At 39.0% G+C, this 21,091-nt stretch overlaps 1 protein-coding gene across 2 annotated transcripts in view; it reads right to left on the bottom strand.

The window, feature by feature from the left end:
- Positions 1-20,831, bottom strand: part of tbkbp1 (TBK1 binding protein 1) — a 50,738-nt gene extending 29,907 nt beyond the window's left edge. For both annotated transcript variants that reach the window (XM_030122240.1, XM_030122241.1), the window contains exon 1: positions 20,586-20,831. The gene's annotated coding sequence lies outside the window, so the exon portion shown is untranslated. The remainder of the gene's footprint in view (positions 1-20,585) is intronic.
- Positions 20,832-21,091: the final 260 nt, after the last annotated feature.

Raw genomic sequence — 21,091 nt, 5'->3', positions numbered from 1 at the left:
TGCGGCCCACGTGGTACACACTGTTCCACTGAGACCCTCTACCTCTTACATCCACTTTCCCTTTTCTCTCCCTTGTTTCCCTTTTCATACTTTTCTCTCCAGAGATTACAGCACTATTCCCTTTCTCTGTGTCGCTCTAGAAGGGCCGAACGCTGCTGCATTAGACATTAGAAAACCTAGAAAGTCTGCAACAGACTCAAACCATAAACTCTGCATGTGACCATAAGAGGCCGCTCTGTTGTTGTTGTTTTTTACTAATTCTCCTTGGATTGTTGTGTGCATTTTTATTTAATCCTATAAATTAAGAAAAAAAAAGTAGTACTCATCAATCCACTAAATGCTGAATATTACTAGCCATGTCAAGAACTTGTAAAACAGTAATGCCTTTCAGACCTTATTTGTTTACTTTATGCTCAGTTCCCCTACATTTTCAACCTCACAGCAGATCTGATTGTTCATGTCTTTGACATGCTTCACGCTTGTCTGAATTCCTACTGAACACCTACAGCATCAAACCTCAGTGGTGTTCTCTGAGGAGGTGCAGGATGAGTTATACAGAACATGTCTTATCCATTTATAAACATTCATAACCCAATCAAATCCCAACGCTTGTTGTATTGTGTAAATAGTGTAAATCATATTCTTTGGATCCTCTGAGGATTTCAGAAGCAACAGATGATTGTTCCCTCAGTGGGAATTAGAGGATCCTGATCCATTTGTGTCTGGCAGCTACATAATTGTGGGGTAAATCTCCTCTTACAAATATTAATATTGATAGATTCTGTTCCAGCTTAACTTGGGGCTTGACTCGTCCTCCACATAAAACCTGTATATGTAAATGAGAAGTTATTTTTCTTTTCCGTGAGGCTTTTCCACACATATATACATCATAGTTTGTGTATGTCTGTTGTTCTCTCAGGGCATGAATATATGAGCGCAGAGGAAATTATGCCAGCTGGGTCAAGGCAGGGTTTTCAGTTGATAACAGAACCAGGATCAAAGAGGAAACTGGGGGAGTGAGTCCCTCCAGAGAGTGATTTTTATGTTGGATCTGATACAAGGGAGATGCAACTACTTTTTTCCCTCTCTGTCTCTCCCTCATCCTTCCCCCAGCTGTCGATGCATTTCATTTTCTCTCCTTTACTCAGCTGCTCTTTATCTCAGACTACCTTTTCACCTCATCGCTTTTCTTTTCACTCATTTTCTCTCTCTCTTCTCTGTCTCGCGATGTTTAACAGTTAAGCTCATCCCAGTGCCATTGTGTGATCCCCACAGACTGGACGTTTGGCACCTCTGATTCAGACAGTATGTCTGGAACTGGTAAGTCTCGGGCTGAGAGTTGGTGTGCTGTTCTACTCCCATAATGCCTTGCTTCGCTCCACTGCACCTGTTTCCTTTACTAAAGTCTCCTGTAACAGGGAATAAGGCCAGAGCTGGTATAACCCACACTGAGAACCTATTAACTCACACCAGGTAGAGGTTGTTTGCATGTGTTTTTGTGTGTCTCTATGATGCATATGTACACAAGTGTGGCTAGGTGGATGGAAATGAGCGCAAACACAGCATGTGTTTAATGTGGGGTTTGTAAAAGGACAAAGCAACAGCAGGACAAGAAAAAACATAACGTGCCTGCACTTGAAAACCCTTGGCCTTCAGTCCACGCCAAAGTTTTTGCACATACGGAAGGACAGACAGACGGATAATGAACTGATGACAATACCGTGCAGCAAGGGCCAAGAATAAAAAGTGTTCTTTGTATGTACAGCTTTGGAAAAAATTAAGAGACCACTGCATTTTCCTCTGCATGTCTGCATGTACAGACCTGATCAAAATCTTAAGACCAGTTGAAAAATAGCTAGAATTTACCTTTTGCACATTTGGATCTTAATGAGGTTTTAAGTAGAGCTACAATATACAAAAGCAAGAAGGGGGAGTGAGACAAAAAGCACTTTGAAAAAGTAATTTATTGAAAACAACAAGTAAACTGAAATAGGCTGTTTATCAGCTGATCAAAAGTTTAAGACCGCAGGCTATAAAAGCCAAAATCTGCTCAAAATTCTCATTTTCTGTCGGGTATTCACACGGTCATGCCCTCCTGATGGCTAAAGCTAAGAAGCTTTCTCTTCTTGAACATGGTCAGATCGTCCAGCTGCATAAGCGAGGCCTCTCGCAGCGTGCCATTGCTGCTGAGGTTGGACGCAGTAAGACAGTCATTCTAAATTTTTTGACAGATCCTGAGCATTATGGAACAAAAAAGTCAAGTGGTACACCCAAAAAAATTACACATGCACTGAGCCAGAGGATCCGATTGACTGTCCGTCAAGACACAGGGCGGTCCTCGACCCAAATTACGGCCTTACTGGTGCCGACTGCAGCACAATAACCATCAGACGGCATCTGCGGGAAAAGGGTTTCAAAAACAAAAAACGAATTCAAAGACCTCGTCTCCTACAACGCAACAAAACTGCCCGTTTAGACTTTGCCAGGGAGCATCAAACATGGGACACTGAAAAGTGGAAAAAAGTTTTATTCTCTGATGAGAAAAAATTTAACCTTGACGGTCCAGATGGCTTCCAACGTTACTGGCATGACAAGGAGATCCCACCTGAGATGTTTTCTACCCGGCACAGTGGAGGGGGGTCCATCATGATCTGGGGTGCTTTTTCATTCAGTGGAACACTGGAGCTTCAGGTGGTGCAGGGTCGTCAAACGGCAGCTGGTTACGTGCACATGTTGCAGCGGGCATCCCTCATGACTGAGGGCCCTCGTCTGTGTGGTAACAGCTGGGTTTTTCAACAGGACAACGCTGCAGTTCACAATGCTCGCTTGATGAAGGACTTCTTCAGGCAGAATAACATCACTCTTTTGGACCATCCCGCATGTTCCCCTGATTTAAATCCCATAGAGAACATTTGGGGATGGATGGCAAGGGAAGTTTATAAAAATGGCCATCAGTTCCAGACAGTTGATGCCCTTCGTGAAGCCATCTTCACCACTTGGAGCAATGTTCCCACCAGCCTCCTGGAAACACTCGCATCAAGCATGCCCAAACGAATTTTTGAAGTGATTAACAAGAACGGTGGAGCTACTCATTACTGAGTCCTACTGAGAAAATTTTTTGTTCTGGTTTGGAGAGTTTTTTGTAATTTTTTGAGCGATGGTCTTAAACTTTTGATCAGCTGATAAACAGCCTATTTCAGTTTACTTGTTGTTTTCAATAAATTACTTTTTCAAAGTGCTTTTTGTCTCACTCCCCCTTCTTGCTTTTGTATATTGTAGCTCTACTTAAAACCTCATTAAGATCCAAATGTGCAAAAGGTAAATTCTAGCTATTTTTCAACTGGTCTTAAGATTTTGATCAGGTCTGTATGACAGCCATTCTATTCCTGTGTCTGTTGAATTCCAACAAAATCATACCTTATTCTACTGAATAAACACCTGATCCATGTCTTATTTAAGAAAGAGAAGAATGAACACCACTACTGTGGCCATCACTATCTTCTTGAAATAGGCAAAAACAGTGCTATTAGTACTGCAAAAGTAACTGTAATCAAAAAATAACTATTAAAAAACTACTGGACTTCTGCTCTGACAATGTTCCCAAACTCTGAGGACTGGTTCTTCTATCAGGACAATGCTCCTGGCCTCAGCTAGGTCAGTAAAGGTGTGGATGACGGACCACCAGATGAAGACCCTGTCATGGCCAGCCCAATCTCCAAACCTGAACCCACTTTGAAAACTTCTGGAGGAAGATGGATGGTCACATACCATCGAACATTGCTAAGCTTCTCTGCCAGGAGCTGCATGAAGTCATCCAACATCAATGGTGGAGAGCCAAGACACGTGAAGGCTGTCATTGAAAATCAGGGTTTTTCCACCAAATATTAATGTCTGAACTTTTCCCAAGTTACAACATTTGCATTGTGTTATTTAGAAATGAATACGAACTGTTTTTCTTTGCATTATTTGAGGTCTGAAAACACTGCATCTTTTTGTTATTTTGACCATGTGTCATGTTCTGCAAATACATGCTCTAAATAATAATATTTTTATTTGGAATTTGGGAGAAATGTTGTCAGTAGTTTAAAGGACAAATCAAAAATGTTCATTTACTCAAACACATATCTATAAATGGTCATCAGTGATAATTTTGCAGTGGTCTCTTATTTTTTTCCAGAGCTGTATGTGTGAATGGGGATTTGGCAAAGTCAGAGATTTAGTAAATAAAAAACTTGTGACGTATGAGCCCATTCATTGAGAGAAGTCACGACTAGATACATATCTATGTAACATTCAGCTCTTTATTGAAAATGAAAAAGGTTGATAGGAGTTGCCATGGTTAAAAATGTCAAAAAATAAATTTCATTACTCATTGCAACTGAAATAATTTCATTCAACATGGCTTTTAATTAATTTTATATTCTTTTCATTGGTTTGAAGAATACCTTTTGAAATGAGGTGAAACTGAGGTCGACTTTCTCTCCTGTCATGCAAACAAAGCAGAAGCCCGAGGGGATGATGAAGTAGTTAACACCAAATCACAACGCTTTATCTCTTTATAGAGAAGGTCACCAAAATGGTCTAGGTTCATAGTTTTTAATGAATTAAAAAAGCTCGTTTGTAATGTGGTGTGATACGATTCTGAAATTAATGTTTGAAAATGAACAGAAGAGAACAGGAATGACTTATTAAATGAATGCACTTTACTAACCAGACTAAAAACTTCAGCTCCAAACCATTGTGATAAAACTCAACCATCTGCTGTTCCAGTCTGATTTTAACACATGCCAAGAGGTATTTGCAAATACTTTTTGAGTGAGGTATCAGGCTCCAATGCCTGCATGGACCAGATATAATAAGTAACCACCTCTGTTTCCTTGTACAGTATCATACTTGTAGTAAATGGAAGTTAACTCATAACAACCAAACTACACTCTACCAAAGTGGGTATAAGAACTTAAATTAAATCTGATTTCACTATGTATGAATATGTAATAATATAAGAACTGAATATCTAACATATACACAGAAATTGTCTCTTGCTTTTTTTTTTTAAATCATCAAACAGCAAGAACGCAACAAGGTGAAATGAAACTGCTGCTGTCGTGTTGCCTTCAAGCGTTTTACCAGAATACACATGGTTCCAGAGCTGTATATACTCTGAAAACACATGCATGCTGTACACCGAGCGCAACATCGAGCCCACGCCACGTGCCACTACTGTCCATATCCACAATACACACACCCACACCAGCGCACTCTCATATGTATGCTCACACACACACAATACAAAGCACTTGTACAGCCTGTCAGAGCAGGAGAATAACACTGCCTCTAACAAATGCCTTGCTGTGCCATGCCATACCGCGCCATGATTCATCACTCGGGGAATCAGCCGTGTAGGCAGAGTGCCGTGTGTGAGCATGTGCGTGTGTGTGTGTGTGTGTGTGTGTGTGTGTGTGTGTGTGTGTGTGTGAGCAAGGCAGCTGCCATTCGGGAGATTGATGGCAGGGGCAGGATGGAGACAATGAGCTGTGTTGCTATATTTTTTTTCCTCCACTCTCTGTTTTGGGTCTGCTCTCTTTTCTCTTTTTCTCCCGCCTCAGCTCCCCTCATCTTTCTTTCCACCGGCAAGTGAACCGTCAATTTCTTCCCCTTCTCCCTCCCTTCTCACCTCTCTTACCCTTTCTCTCTGTCATTTATCCATCTTGGTATTCAGCAGCAAAGTTCATCACAACACCCCCTCTAAAAAGACGGGGGAGAAAAACTTAATCTTGACTTTGAATCAGAGCTCCCCACACAAAAGACATTAATCTCTTCATTATTACTACACCCAATCCAATACTTGGATTCCCTCACCCTGAAATGTGAGTCAAAGTCAAACTAAGCTGCAGCCTAGAAGCAAGAACAGCACAGAATAAGACACAGAGGGCAAGATAAGACTGACTTAAAACTTTTTTTGGGTTGCAATTAAAGCCCACCCTCCTTATTCTATCTCGCCTACCCACCCATGAATACAGACATGCAGACCGACATGGTGAAAGAGTTGGATCACTCACAAGAACTGAGGATGTTTCCTAGTGAAACAAAGCTTATAATTTGGTCTCAGCTGTTGAAAGCGCAGCATGAAACATAGTGCGATGTTTACTCTCAATGCACAGTCAGCACGCCAGCAGGCTGGAGTCAAAGACTGCCTCTCAGAACAGATGAGATGCACAGTGAGGCGAAACAGAATGCTTTTAGCCTTCACAGAGATCAGATAGGAATAAATACAGACAAACAAAGAGAATAAACAAATCACCTTGGAACTAGAACTTCATATACAGAACAATATGTACTCGCATACAGACATGACACAAATGAAAGGAAGGACCAGATGGGAGTGGTTTCTTCCAGGATAATGTCCTCATCCATAGGACACAGGACATCAGACTGTAGTTTCATTACCACATGCTATGGTCTTAACCAGATTAAGCAGCTGTTGGAGATTTTGGATCCAACCTCCATCACCAATATAGGCTAATAAATGAGGGAATACACCATATGCACAAAAATACTGGAATACTTCACACCTACAGCGTGCAGGACCTCCCTGTTGATTTCACATATTGTTATGATAGTAATATTCATGTCACTGGTCAGTAATTATCATGGTAAATGTCAAATATATATTTGTTTTCGTTTTACAGGCTGATTTTTCTTCTCATTTGAGACAGTCAATTGTGTTTGCAATTATTATTTATGGTCAGAATGTGGTCAGAAATCTAAAGGTAGAACTAATTACAATGATGACAAAAAAAAAGAAATAAGAAGTTTATTGTGATATTTATTGCTATATAAAATGATATTATAGCATTTGTCATTTGTCTTGCAGTAAAGTTCAGAGACTGTAGAATCACTGACAACGCATTTTATCTACACACACTTTATGTTATGGTTTATGTTTTTCCTTTTAATTGCCACATGTCAGCATGTTAACGATACACAACTAACAACAATATATTAATGCCATAAATATGCAGATTGGAAATAATTTTAGAACAGCGTCTCAATGTTTGAGAAAACTGATAATTAGATTTTTAACTCTAACTCGAAATTGTTGTCACTTACAATTTGTTTTTGTTGTGTATTTTCTTTTTGAGCATCTTTAGATTTTGTATTAATGACCATCAGCTCAAAACATCTGTGGGTTCTGCCTCATAAAAGTGTAGTTTTAGTCACTAAACAGATAATCAATTGAATGGAAAAATAAAACCTTGTGTTAATAAATAATAGACAGTATTGGAAGCATTGAGGCAGGTGTTACTTTGCTCTTTCAGGTGAAGCATATGGCAAAACACCAAAGTGTGTCAAGCAAACTTCCATCTGTGGGATGTTATGGTTTATTCATTAATGGTTTATGATTATATGCTGTGCTGTGTGTTACAGCTTTGTGGTTTCATTTAGCGATGCTGCCGTTCCTACTCTGGGAGGTGGGTTCGCCTAATGTGGAAACCACTGTAATAGAGACCAAGATAGTTTAGGCTCACAGCCTTGAAGTGGAAAGTGATATGAGTCAGACCCAATCATACACACACCACTGTGAGCCTCTGCCTCACAATAAGTTCATACATTAATGCCAGCCAGAGACCTTGACAGCTGGAGCAGCCAGAGTCATTCCAGCTCCAGCGGCCCTGACTTGTATTTGGCTCTCACTTTTGTCTTGATCCCCAGGCATCTAAAAGCTTGTGCACTTCACACAACATCACATCCTCCTCCAATGCGTCTGTTCTGCTGTCATGCACCAAATAAAAGACAGACTGATAGTCATACACAAGCCTTGGAGCGCACACACATAGACGCACACATAGATAAACATATTAAAACTGGGTAAAATGAAAAATTAGGATACATCAATGATGCATTAAATGAAAAGTAATGAAAATGGAGCATGTAAAAACATTACTGCGTCACTGTTAGACATGATAAAACACATTAATTTCATATTTATTATTAGAATCCAATTTCAGCCCAATGAAAATCAAATGGTCTGTGCTAAACTGAAAATTTCGTCAAACGTCATACGCTTGAAATACGCACAAAACAAAAATATACATAACTGACGCAAATGGGGTGGGAGGCGTGGGTCTGTCATGTTTATGTATGTTTGATCACATAATCATATTTGTACTTGGTTACGTACTTGTATTTTATCTTTATTATTCTGTCTACCCTGCCCTGGGAAATTAGCTAAATCTGGTGTGATGCATCTCTTCTGCTCTGAGATTGATGTTTTTGAGCATAGTCTCTGACAAATAAATAAATAAACTAAATAAACCCCTACCAGCAGAGATGCACCATAAATGAATAGACAATTTTATGCAGATAGGGCTCAATGGAGAACTGCAGAGCTGACGTTTATATTTAAAAAAGGCTTTGTTTCACAAAAGAAATTCCTGTTCAGTTGTAACTAACAAGACCTGTCCACATTATGGCATACTGGAGCGATCATTAGAGGAGACTGTGACAGACTAAATGGTAATTTCAAGTCAGAGCTCAATTATTTTGAATAATAAAGATCTATGAGAACCTGTTTGAAAAAGAACATTTAACCAAGTGTTTAATTGGCTCCCGGTGCCGATATGACAGTCTGTGGCTGCTGATTAATTAATAGCGCATGCTGCTGCTTGTTGGATGAATCCAGAGACAAGATGATGTGTGAGGGAATAGGGAGCAGTGGCGTGGATCAGAAAGAATATATGATACCATTAGTGTAATAGCAGCTATACACAATATGTACTGTATATGCACATGTGGATTCTCATTGGATGCACTGCATATGTGTGTGCCAGTTACATGCATGCATCGAGGTGAAAATTACTGTAATGAAAGTCACTGTCCTTGGTAAAGGACACAGCCACCGACGGCCTTCCTTCTTTTCCCCAGTCCTACACACACACACATGCACACACACAAATTAAACCCTCCAACTCTGTAACCCCCCGCCCTCTGCAGTTCTGTGATGCTCATGCTCATCTTCTCTCAGAGACTGGAGTGTTAAGGAATGAAAGAGGGAGCATGTGTGTGTATGCGTGAGTATGTGCGGGGCCAATCAGAACACAGTAAAGGGTGGAGGAAGGAGCAAGGGGCATAGGAAATGTATTCGACCAACTCTATTGAAGTCTGTGGTGGAGGAGAGGAGGAGATGGATCCTAGGAGGGAGACTGGAGTAAATCTGAATGTCACATTGGTGGCGAATCTGAAAGCTGGTTAGACACACAGGCAGAAACACACCAGATGAGATGATAGAAGACAGGGCGTCAAAAGTCACCTACCCAGAAACAAGAGCAGAATAAACCACATATTGAATAGATGTGTATTAATCTCACCCTACATACATGCACTTTAGGATGGGTGTTCATCTGAATTAAATCAATAATCGGTGGAATTATCCACACCCTCAACAATTTCCTCAGTCATGTCTATTCAGCCTCCGTCACATACAGGTTTTGGGTAAATAAAAAGTAATTATCATAATATACATTTGGAAGGCTGTTTGTCAAGACTGTGTTACATCAGGCTGCAGTTTATTTAATTGCAAATTAACCAATTAAGACCCAAACCACCATTGGTGACCAAAACCATCTACTGATGTAAAATGTTTAATACCTGTTGAGCCACTAATTTTATCAATACATGTAAATAATTGGTGTAAAAGCAGTTTGTCGTCTTTTCATGGTTATCAGATATGGCCCATTTGGAAGCTAAGAGGCTCTGTAGTGAACGTGGAAACACCGTCATCTTCTACAACATTGATTCACCAGTAAAATTCATGTATTTTGTTCAATGACAGTGGATGGAGGCACTTGGTTTATGTTCAATTAATGATATATTTTCTGAAAAACTCACTTTTTCTTCACTTTTCTCTGTTTAGATAAAATAACCTTTTAATTTACTTTGACTTTTCATGAACATCTAAATTAAATATGGTAAATTAAATATAAGAAAATACATGATTTACCATGAAAAATGTTAAAATATAGAAGATAATATAATAAGTGGTGGTAAATTGTGCGAGAAACATTTATTTGGGAACTGACTCAAAAGTAGATCTGGGTCTTTATGGGTTAATTGCTCAAAAAACTCTAGTACAATGTTAAGTACTTCATGAATTAATATCTAAACAGACATTTAAAAAAAAAGATTCTTGTTTTATCCAGAAGCTGAAAATGCTTAATGACATAAACAATGTTCACTCCCTGTCGAATATTAATTAGTCTCCTGAGTAGATTTTTGTCTAATTCACTTTAAGGCTATTATTGCATAATTTTAATCCTACCCAGATTTTTTTGTTGGACTATAATTTAATTGTGTAATTTATCAACATCATGTGTAAAATGTAGACATGATCGGATAATTCATGTCTACGTGTTAATGATACATGGCAGGCTTATGCAGCTGCCAATAGAGTGACAAAGAAAGAAAGGAAGACAGAAAAAAGAGGCAGATAAACATGACATGATGAGAGAGGGAATGAAAGAAATTACTGTAACCAAGTGACCTAAGGGAGTTGGGAACAACAACACTTGTGGAGGATAAACTACTACTATAGTAGATTACACCACAGCTGACAGCACAGACAAAGATAGAACAGGGAAAAAAGGCAAGAATGGGGGAATGAAACAGAAGGAGAGATGAATAGAAGCAGACTAAAAAGGCTTCCTGGCTGGGCTGTGTTGCCCATTTATAAAAGAACAGGTACAGTATAAGGGCTACATTCAACAGCCAATTATTACAAAACAGACTGAGCAACAAATACAGACTTGTTAGGCCACTGAACTCATATGTTCCAGTTCACGTTCCTCTGCACACTGTACTCATAGACCTGCAGTGTTCATCATTAACTGAAGTAACACCACTTATCCATACGCTCCTGCCTCTACACAGAGCCCTCCAGCTACTTTTTTAATAAAGAAAGCTGCTGCTCACATGTAACACCTCTTAGTCTTTCTTTGTCTGGTATGAAATGAAAGAAAGGTCTCCGGCCACACTATAATAGAAGGTTATGTATGAGAGCACAAGTATTGTTTTTAATATGACTTCTAAAGTCTAAGGATCTAATTTCCTTTTCCATGCAAGGTTATGTGTGCATCATTCTCCATTGTTTCTCAGTTCTCACAAGCCCGGGGTGTGCGAGCTGACAAATATGGAGAAAAAAACATGTTTTGGAGGAGTGTTATATAAGTCATTATGTCTCAGAGTGGGAAAATGATGAGCGGAGTATTGAGACAGCTCCTCCTGAATCACATATGGCATCATATGGATTTGCACAAGAAGTCATTAATTCATTGTCTCCCTTTTAGAACAGTTCAATTCTTGTTATTGGCTTTCAGCACCATGGACAGCAACCCACGCAGGAGCCAACACTACAAAGGCTTTCCTACAGGAAACTAGTGTGCCGGTACACATTTTCCTCTTGGATACAGATATGTTGCTGTTTGAATGAAACAAAAAAAAATCCATTAAATTGAAATGCGTGAGTGTTTTAGACATTTAAGAGTATTTTGTAACGTTCAATGCTTTAGGTTTCGGATTATTAAAAGGACAAAGAGATCATTATTTTATGGTATTTTTCATGGAACTTCTGGATTGTACTTTTTTTTTTAAAAGAAATTAAATGTATCATAATTTTTCATTATTAAAGCTCACATGACCTTGGATGTTGTACTATGACCTAATGGGATGACAAGAGCCAACCATTAATATATTAACATCCGTTTTTGAACGAGCACTTTGACTAAAGTGTGCATGCTTTCTGTGCTATTTATCCTATCAATTCACTGAAACCACACAATGGCTATATTTTTGTACAGCTTGCCTGACAAAACAATAACCACAGGCTTTTTACCTCTGCTAACCTGCCAGCTTCTGGCATAAAAAAATGTTAGGGACACATGGCAGCACAATGTAAAAAAAAAATACATAAAAAGCTGCCTTTAAAAGTGTTGGTATACAGTAGGTTCCGCAGAGTCAAGTTGAAAACCAGTCTACCTGCTGCACATACCACTGTGATCGACTCACAGTAAAATAACATCAGACACTATGAGGTTTTAAATGCATACAGCTCTTTTAAAGTGACTGAAGCCTAAACCCACAGGATACACAGTCCATCACAAGTTGGTCTGGCAAAAAAAGAACACAAATAAAAAAGTAGACAGTCAGTGCTTCCTTTCAGTCCTACTGAACAAAGGCCTGCATCTCTTCAGAGCATGCTGTGCTTCAAGTAACAACATTTAATAGAAGCCTATTTGCTGTGCTCTGGCCCTGTTTGAAACTCCATTCTCTAGATTCTAGATTTTGTCACAAATTCATTTCTGTGCACCCAATTTGATGACAGATTGTTTGAGGGGTCTAATTTCAGACATAGGCTGGCATCTCTGTTCAGCGAGATGTGACAGTGTTGTCACATTGCCTGACTCTGCTGTTTTCCTGCTGTATTTAAATTTCATTTAAATACAGAGGGAAAATATCACATTGGAAGCAGAATTAAAATAGCAAACATCGTCTGAGGTGTCAAAAAAGGCACTGTGTTACAAAATACTGCCGGGGCATTCTCAAGCTGTTAGTAGATATTTTTAGGTTCACCTCAGAGGATTCGGTAGTCCAGTAACGAGTGACAAGCAAGTGGGTAACCTGGTTTTTCTGAGACACAAAAAGAATCATGTAAATCCCCAGCGACGATAAAGACTCCAGGCCCGAAAAGGACTTTCTCCCTCTTTCCCGACCCACTATACTGTATTTCCAGCGTCTCTTTCTCACTCGGACACAGCTCTTTCTAGTGTCTCTGGTTATTTCCTTCATGTTTTACTATTACTCTCTGTTGGCTCTTTAGAGATTGTCACTTTTAGCTTCTCTTGCAACAGCTGTACTGCTACCCTCTACGTGTGTGTTAGCCCTCCACAGTTGGCACATTGCCTTGAGTGGACACAGAAAATGAGTGAGTGGTCACATTACACTGCTGTTACATCATATTTCTTTAGTCTCCTATGCAAGCAGGTGTCCTCTAACAACAAATGCAGTGGAAGAGCCACCCTATTGTCACTCAATCAAAGTTCAAGGTCCCATAACAAAGAACGTTTCCATTCTTGCCTTCACAGATGTAAAGTGATAAAATCCTGTGACTTATAACTAATGCAGTGTAGTCTGTGGGGTGGCTGCCGGGCAATGAAAACACTCAGGACAGGGTAGTAGGCGGTGTGAGTTTGTTACTGAGAGCAGCGAGTCAGAGATTGGAGAGAGGTGAGGCTTTCTTCCCTGTAAGACAAACTGGCAAAGTCACTCTTCTAAAGCCAAAAAACACTAAGAATCTGAGGAGAGTCTTGAAGCCGCTGAATTTTTCTGTAGCAGAGAAAAGAGAAGGCAGAGGTCACTCCCTTGGCCCCAAATAAATAAATATAGCAAAATAAGGTGTGAACAGAATGGGAAAGTAAAATTGAAACTAGGGTGACTGGTATTTTTGACTATATTAATTTTCTTTAGAAACATTTGTCATGAGAGATGTTGATGCTTTCACAGGTTGGCAGTAGTGAGAAGAGTAGAAACAAACAGTAAATGGGTGCTTCTATGAAACTGGTCCCTAAAAGCAGGACAGAGGGGCTAAAAATTCAAACAAGATGTAGACTAATTTTATGAAGCAAGTTTGGAAGTACTTTGGGTCTATTTTAAAAATAAATATTTACTGAGATAAAAGAGAAACTATTTTTCAGATACAACACATTTTTCTATCATTTCTATACAAAAATCCACATGTAACACAGTAAGCACGACACACAAATTACGCACTACTATTTTTTAAAATATCTTTTTATTCTCTCACGAGTACATTTTGGGAATCAAACTAATTATGCAAGGCAGAGTGTTTCTCAAAAGTGACCGCTGTTGCAAAATCACTCACAATTTATATGTGTTTAAATTGGCAGGTTCTGCATGTAATGCGAGTGGACACGATGGGTTACACACGAAACATGGAATGAGACTGAGATTCATGAAAAACCCACATGTCTGGATTAGAAAAACCACTAGGATCAAATGCACTGACACCTACGTAGTTTTTCATGTCCCAATTTTGGTCCTATTTTTGGCCCCAATATTTGATTAAAAATTCATTAATTTTGGGATGGCTCTGGGCAAGAGCATAATTTTTTTGCATTTATCTAAGGTCATCATTTGGTACATCCTGGGGGAAATATGTCTAAATTTCTCCTTTATTATTGGGTCTATAATAACTGGCAAAATGCCAGATACCAAAATGAGCCCAGTTTCATAGAAGCACCCAAATAGATGATAAAGACAATAAAGGTCATCCAGCACCAGGACCACTCTTTGCTGCTGCGCAATTTTTATCCTAATTTACATAATCAACATTTTGCTGTTAGAAACACTTAAGAGTAAAAGAGCAGAAAGAATAACCTTAGGTCTAGTTTACATAATTTTGCCCATAATAACACTACTCATTAAAGTAATCACATCTTGAGGAACAGCAGCACAGTTGTACGGAGAAGTCTGACACTAGTGTTAAGACTTCAGTTCTGCCAGTGGGTTAAACACATTGTGTTTGGCTGGATTTCTAAAAACTGTTTGGTCACTGAAAAATAAAACTAAAGCAAAAATATAATCAAGAGCACAGTTGTTAGTGTGCTTAAACTGACAAGTTGTGCAACAGTCATGCTCATTTGCTGGGATATTAGACAAACCATTGTTCTACCTTACTGGTGGTTAAATCCAGTTAATATCAGATGGAGTGTCATATTTTAAATAAAGCTTGGCATATTCTCTTAAAATGAGAAACTTAATGTATGACGAGATTATTTAGTTAGAAAAAAATTACACTGATTTTGCAAACAACACTGTTTTACTTATTTGAAATTCCTTTTTGCAGCAAATGATATCAAAAACTACAGGACACAGGTGATGTGACACCATACCGTCCCTTTAAACGGATGAAAACCTGAATAACTGGAGAAACTCTGAACAGCAGCTGCATCACACTAGAAATAATGAAAATACACAAAATGGAAGAGAGGCAAAAATTGTGCACCTGAACCTCTGAAGTTTAAGACCTTGATGTTGGATCTTTGAATTGGCATCAGTGCTACTATTTTGCATAAACCAGATCAGTGAAGTGTGTCTGGTTTTCTGCATTAAAGGCTCCAGGGAGCTGCCTGACTGCCACTGGACATTGGGACCATATTTAGTGCTTGGGCCAAACCATTTCATAGATCCTAATTTTAAAGACGCCTCTCATTTATGGTTGTTGACTCAGAGCACATATTACACTTTATTGGATTTCAGTAGTTGTTCTGTTTAAAATGTTGAACACATTCTTGTAAAAAGTTAGCAGTCAAAAGAGGTCATTATGTCCCATCTTTGCCCAAGATGATTATATTCCAAACCCTAGTTTCTCAGGCGTTCAGCGCATGCCTCTAACTCGACACATAAAACTGCTGTGTTTCTCAGCATTTGATGTTGAAACTCGTTATGAAACAAAATATCTGACACAATCCATTGCTGCAATCTTTTATGACTTATTCATGAGCAGGCACTAAATGGAAAAACCTGATGTACAATACATTTTGATGATGGGGAACACATCAGAGCACCATTGCCTCTTTTCTCTTTGCCTCATTCCCCTTCTTTTACCCTCTGTGACCCTTAAAAGCTGTCTATAAATATTCTACCAGCTAGCAGGGCCTCTACTCTCCCTCTTCATTTATTAAGTCTTCCTGGCTGTAAGTAGCTTACATAAATGTTCATTTTTATGTATGTATACATAATCATAGCATAAGTGTGTATTTACTGTAAGTGGAAACCCAGTGACTGGAAACACAGGGTGAGTACAAAACAGAAAACACCACTTGTGAAAAATGGAATATGTTTTGCATGCATTAGCTTTCTGAAAGATATGTGAGCACTTTTTCTAGGCAGGACATTTTCCTCAGTGTGTGTTTGGTCTAATGTGTGCTGCCCCTAATGTGAAATGATACCGCAGAGTAAGATAAATTACTTCATATTCTCACATCTAAGCCAGGCTAGTAGCAACTCGCTGAAAACCACAACATCATCACACTATATGTGCAGGTTATTAATGCACCCCATAATCAAGCTTTTTAGATTATTTTAATCTTCTTTGGTTAGGAGCAGAGTTCAGTTTCAATCCTCTGCAAACTGAGAGATACACTTCTGACAAAAATGAAGATATACAGCGTGAAGATATTTGGTGACAATCATGTGACCCTGAAACTAAGGCACTGGTTGAAAATAACAATTATTCCATCCCTCTCTGAGTTGGCTCACATGCTCTTTTTTTTCTCAAACCAACAGCCCTCAAAACCCTGGCGTAACACCATTTCTGAATACATTTTGGGGAATTATTTTGACTTCACAATGAAGTGAGTACTGATTCATCAGTGGTGCTTTTATGCTAAATCTTTCATGCCTGTGACACACTGAGAACAATCATTAGCACCAAAGTTTAAGCTGCCAGAACATCTGACTGATCCAGATTGTGGAACCACCTGATCTCTCACGTGAAATGCTCCCTGAAATAAATTAAATTCTCTGCTTGAAAGGAAAGTAGTCATACAGCATATATGTGTTGTTCCAAATCTAGTCCTGTATTGAAAATCAATCTAAAAAGCTCAGACTTTCAACTGAGCACTTTTCAGATCTATGAGTGGGAAAGTGGAATGTGAAAAAGGCATTTTAAAACAGAAAAAAAAAAAAAAAAAACAAGGTGTAGGCACTCGTGGAAGATTTTTCACAAGTGACAGATCATTACTTTAATGTTCAGCACTTTGTTGATTACATTTAGAGTTTCCCAGAAATGTTTCCAAGACTGATGTTACATATGAATTACAGTTTGCATTGGAGCTGCCTCTAACCAATCGATGTCACAATTTAAAGGAGGTAAAAGTGCTCTGTGTTAAAACTGTGGTACTTTCAGCATGTTAATAGCTTTCATTCTTTTCATGGTTTTGTGGAGGACCGGTATTTGCAGAGAGACAAATGGAGACAAATATAACTCGATATTACTATACTTTATATACTATTACTAGCATGTTGACCCGTGTGGAACCACGATTTCTAGATCATCTGTTACAGTTCATTCCTTTACTTTCTTGGTAAATTCAACTGGCATTTTCAGTTGAATAACCTCTCAGCTGGCATGTCTGTTTCTGCACATGAAATTTGACACCATGGCAACGGAACCCTATTGTTTATCTGTTGCTAGGTAACCCACTTCAGTGATGATTCTATGATCCTGTGCATTGGAAATTGGGAGGCCATTGTATTCCAAAGTTACTAATATCTCCCAAAATATTGGTCCTATTAACTTGCCACTTTCACTAGTCTCTTCCTTGACCAAAAATACATAATTATACCAAACTGCAGCAGTCAGCTCTTTTCAGATTTTGTTTGATGCTCAAGACACACACACAGAGTCCACTTCCCTCTTATAATATAGATTTTATAATATAGATTGTGTCTCCTAAATTTTAACTCATGAAGTTTCAGGCTTGAAGTGTTGTTTAATTAAAACTTACATCTGGTTTTCATCTGGTTTTTGTTATTTTTTTCTTTATGTCATTATATATACCATACAGTAAAAGAAACATACCCATAAATGTATTTCATGTTATGACAAGACAAGTGACAGTGAAAATAAATTGAAAACTTGCACCTTTAGTTTTTAATGAATAATATGCAGATTAAATATTGAGGGTGTTCAAATGTCAAAATGTGCCATGAATAAGATGAAATAGATTTATTAATGTAATCCTTGTTTTCTCTGTAGGGGTGAGACAGTATTCTGCTGTTTTGCTTACAGTATGCCAAAAGATTTTAAGATTTTAACTTAAAAGCAGACTTGTATTTCATCATATTGAGTACAACACATATTTAACCCATAAAGACACGGTGGTACTTTTGTGGCAGTTCATAAATGATTTTTTTTTTTTTTTCATATTTAACCATTTTTAAGTGATTTATCATCATTTATAATAATATTATCCACTGTATTTTGCATTTTTCAGGGTAAATCATGTATTTTCCTATATTTAATTCACTGATCATGTAGATGGTCATTAAAAAGAGTAAATTAAAAAGAGTAAATTCAAAGGTTATTATATCAGAAAAAGAAAAAAACTGAAGAAAAAGTGTCTTTTTCAGCAAATATATCAGTTACTGAATGCAAAAACAAGTGTGTCCCTCCACTGTCACTAATCAAACTCCATGGGTTTTACAGTTTAGATCAGTAAATGCTTTTGGTCGCCAGTGGGTCTTTATGGGTTAAAATGTTTGCATCTTAAAGTAATTTCTAAAGCTGAGTAGCATTGCAGTGTTTCAACAAAACAAGCTGTGTGTAGAGCAGTTGTAATCATTCAACAGAGCAAATCATTTTGTCTGAAGGTGCCAATGTCCTCACTCTGATTGTGTCAGGAAATGCGCATATATACACTAAACACCCTCCACCTTTGCAGCGGGAGCTCTTGACTAAACATTCTTCCTCAAGGTCAGCTGGCGCAATCCATCTGCAAAACACTCCCATTATGTCCAGAAAGGAAACACCTGGGTGTGTCTCCTGTAATGAATTATTCTCCATTCAGACAAGGCAAACCTGAAACTGTTGGAGCTCTAACACTTAGACCCATGTTCACATTTTAAAAACATTTACACACACTGATACACTACTTTTCAAATTAAAAAACAACAACAAAGAACAAAGAGTGGAACACTAGCAATTTTCAAAAAGGAAATCGCATCAGATGACATTATCGCCATCTCCATTGAGGCCCCAGTCTCCTTACTACAGTGAAATCAGTCTCACTCACTTCACAGTACAGGCTTCCCAAAAACAGCATCAACAGCACTCATCAGCACATAACAAAGTACATTATACAACAGCTTCAAGCATGGAGGAGCTCTCTGAGATCCAATTTAAAAGTGTTGGGGATCGAAAAAAAAAAAACAAACATGATTAACGAGGACAGAAAAACAGAAAAACAAGCCCAGACCCATGAGAGAGCGTAGAGCAGTACAGTGGTTATGTGACTGGTGATTAGCAGGTAGGCTAACACCATGATTCACCCCCCTTAAATTAGCTCCCTCTGACAGACACCCCCCCAACACCACCACCACCACCACCTGGGACTTTGAGAGGTGAATATTTAAAGATGAAGTGTATGGTAATTGACTAATGTCTAAGGAAAAGGGATACGAATCGGATTTGTGAAGAGGACAAATAAGCAGTATTTAATATAACCTCCTGACACTGACAGTGACTGACAGAATGACCATGAATGTAATTATCAAGCTTGTCTGAGCATGAGAAATTATGACTCTGACTTGGATCAGATCAGTGCACAGCTAGTGCCAACACAGTGAGTAAGTATTTCTGAGTAGGCACTTCTCTTTCATGGATAAAAGTTATCATCCCTCCATATTTCAGTTGGCCTCTATGAAAAACTGAAGCCAGGGAGAATAAACTCAAGGTTCTTTGTTCAGTCTCGGCTGCATTTCAGCACCACAACACTGTCCGCTCTTAATCCACTCCAGGCATTCTTTGAGGACAATACCAAACCGTTCCAGACTAAAACACTTTCTGAATGCATTTATTTCACTGTCTACCTCAGTATATATGTAAATATTCAGATACAGTATGAATGGTTTTATAACAGGGCAACAAGAAGGGCTGTCTTCTTTTATTCTTATCCTGATCTTTAGATGTTTTTTTGTTTTTTTTTTTGCAACTCCCAGCCAGAAATACACAGTGTTCCAAGCAGCACTGTTATTGTTTTTACACTGGAGAAGAAATGACACCTTAAAACATGCACCACAAAAATGAAGAATGCTCCAAGTGTAGGCGTAGGATTTTTACTCCAAAGATAATCTGATTCTAATTCAATTCAGTGTCAGTGGTAGTTCTGTTGTGTAAAAAAAAAAAAAAAAAAAAAAGCCTACCCGTCGGATTGTTTGGTATAACTCAGTCTCTGTTGGATATGTGCAGGTAAAAGCAGGCCTCCTTAGAAAAAGGAAGAAAAACTACCGAGCAGATGTAGGCTACTTGCGTTGACCGCTTTCCACCAACACTAGGGCTGAAGTTGAAGGTTGCCTGCAGCCAGGGCATCTGACTATGTGTGTGTATGTGTATATATGTGTGTGTGTGTGTGTGTGTGTGTGTGTGTGTGTGTGTGTGTGTGTGTGTGTGTGTGTGTGTGTGTGTGATGCTGATGTTGCCCGAGCACCAAACACGCGTCTCCTTTAAGTAGATGTAGGCTATGCATCAGCTGTGATCTCTGCAAATAAACTGCACGTACCACACACAGATTAAAAACCAAAAAGCACGTCAGATGATGTGAAATGTTGCATTTCAGTGTGACATGTTTGGCCCGATTCAAAACGAGGCTGTCCTCTGTTGACACGGTGACTAAAACATGGCTGTGATGCGCTATACTGACACCTCCAGTTTCTTCTGTATCTTCAACACATCGCGTCAGATGCACATGTAAGACACACTTGGCGTGGATTGTATAAAGAGGAGAACTCACGCGCTCCCGTTGATCGATCCACGGATGCCATCGCTCGTAAGGGTATGAAGTAGGGGGGGCAGGAGACCCCCAAAGAAGGTGCTGTGTTTTGTACGGTGTGTCCAAGACCCGGTAATAATAGTCGGATGGCCACTGCTCCCGTCCTCCTCCTGTGCTCATGTAGCGTGGACAATTCCGCCTCCTGGAGATGCTTCTGTGCAGGACTGAGGATCACAGCTCACACCGTGGAGCTCCACTAGTGTGGGATGGAGATGTCGCGGGAATAGGAGCGTCTCTCTCTCTCTCTCTCTCTCTCTCTCTCTCTCTCTCTCTCTCTCTCTCTCTCTCTCTCCTTCTAACGAGAACATCTATGTCTCCTGCCTGAGTCACCCCTATATTTACAGACAGTCAAACATCTCACAGCATCATGGAAGAGTCAGATTATGCAAACTATCTGCACTATTATTATTTATATGTCAAAAGTCAAAATAAAACTCCTCACAGAGTTTTTTTTCCCCCTCAGCCAT

This window comes from Sphaeramia orbicularis, chromosome 19 (genome assembly GCF_902148855.1).
Source record: "Sphaeramia orbicularis chromosome 19, fSphaOr1.1, whole genome shotgun sequence".
NCBI lineage: Eukaryota > Metazoa > Chordata > Actinopteri > Kurtiformes > Apogonidae > Sphaeramia > Sphaeramia orbicularis.
The sequence above is the reverse complement of the archived record's forward strand: the minus strand, read 5'-3'. Positions and strand labels throughout refer to the sequence as shown.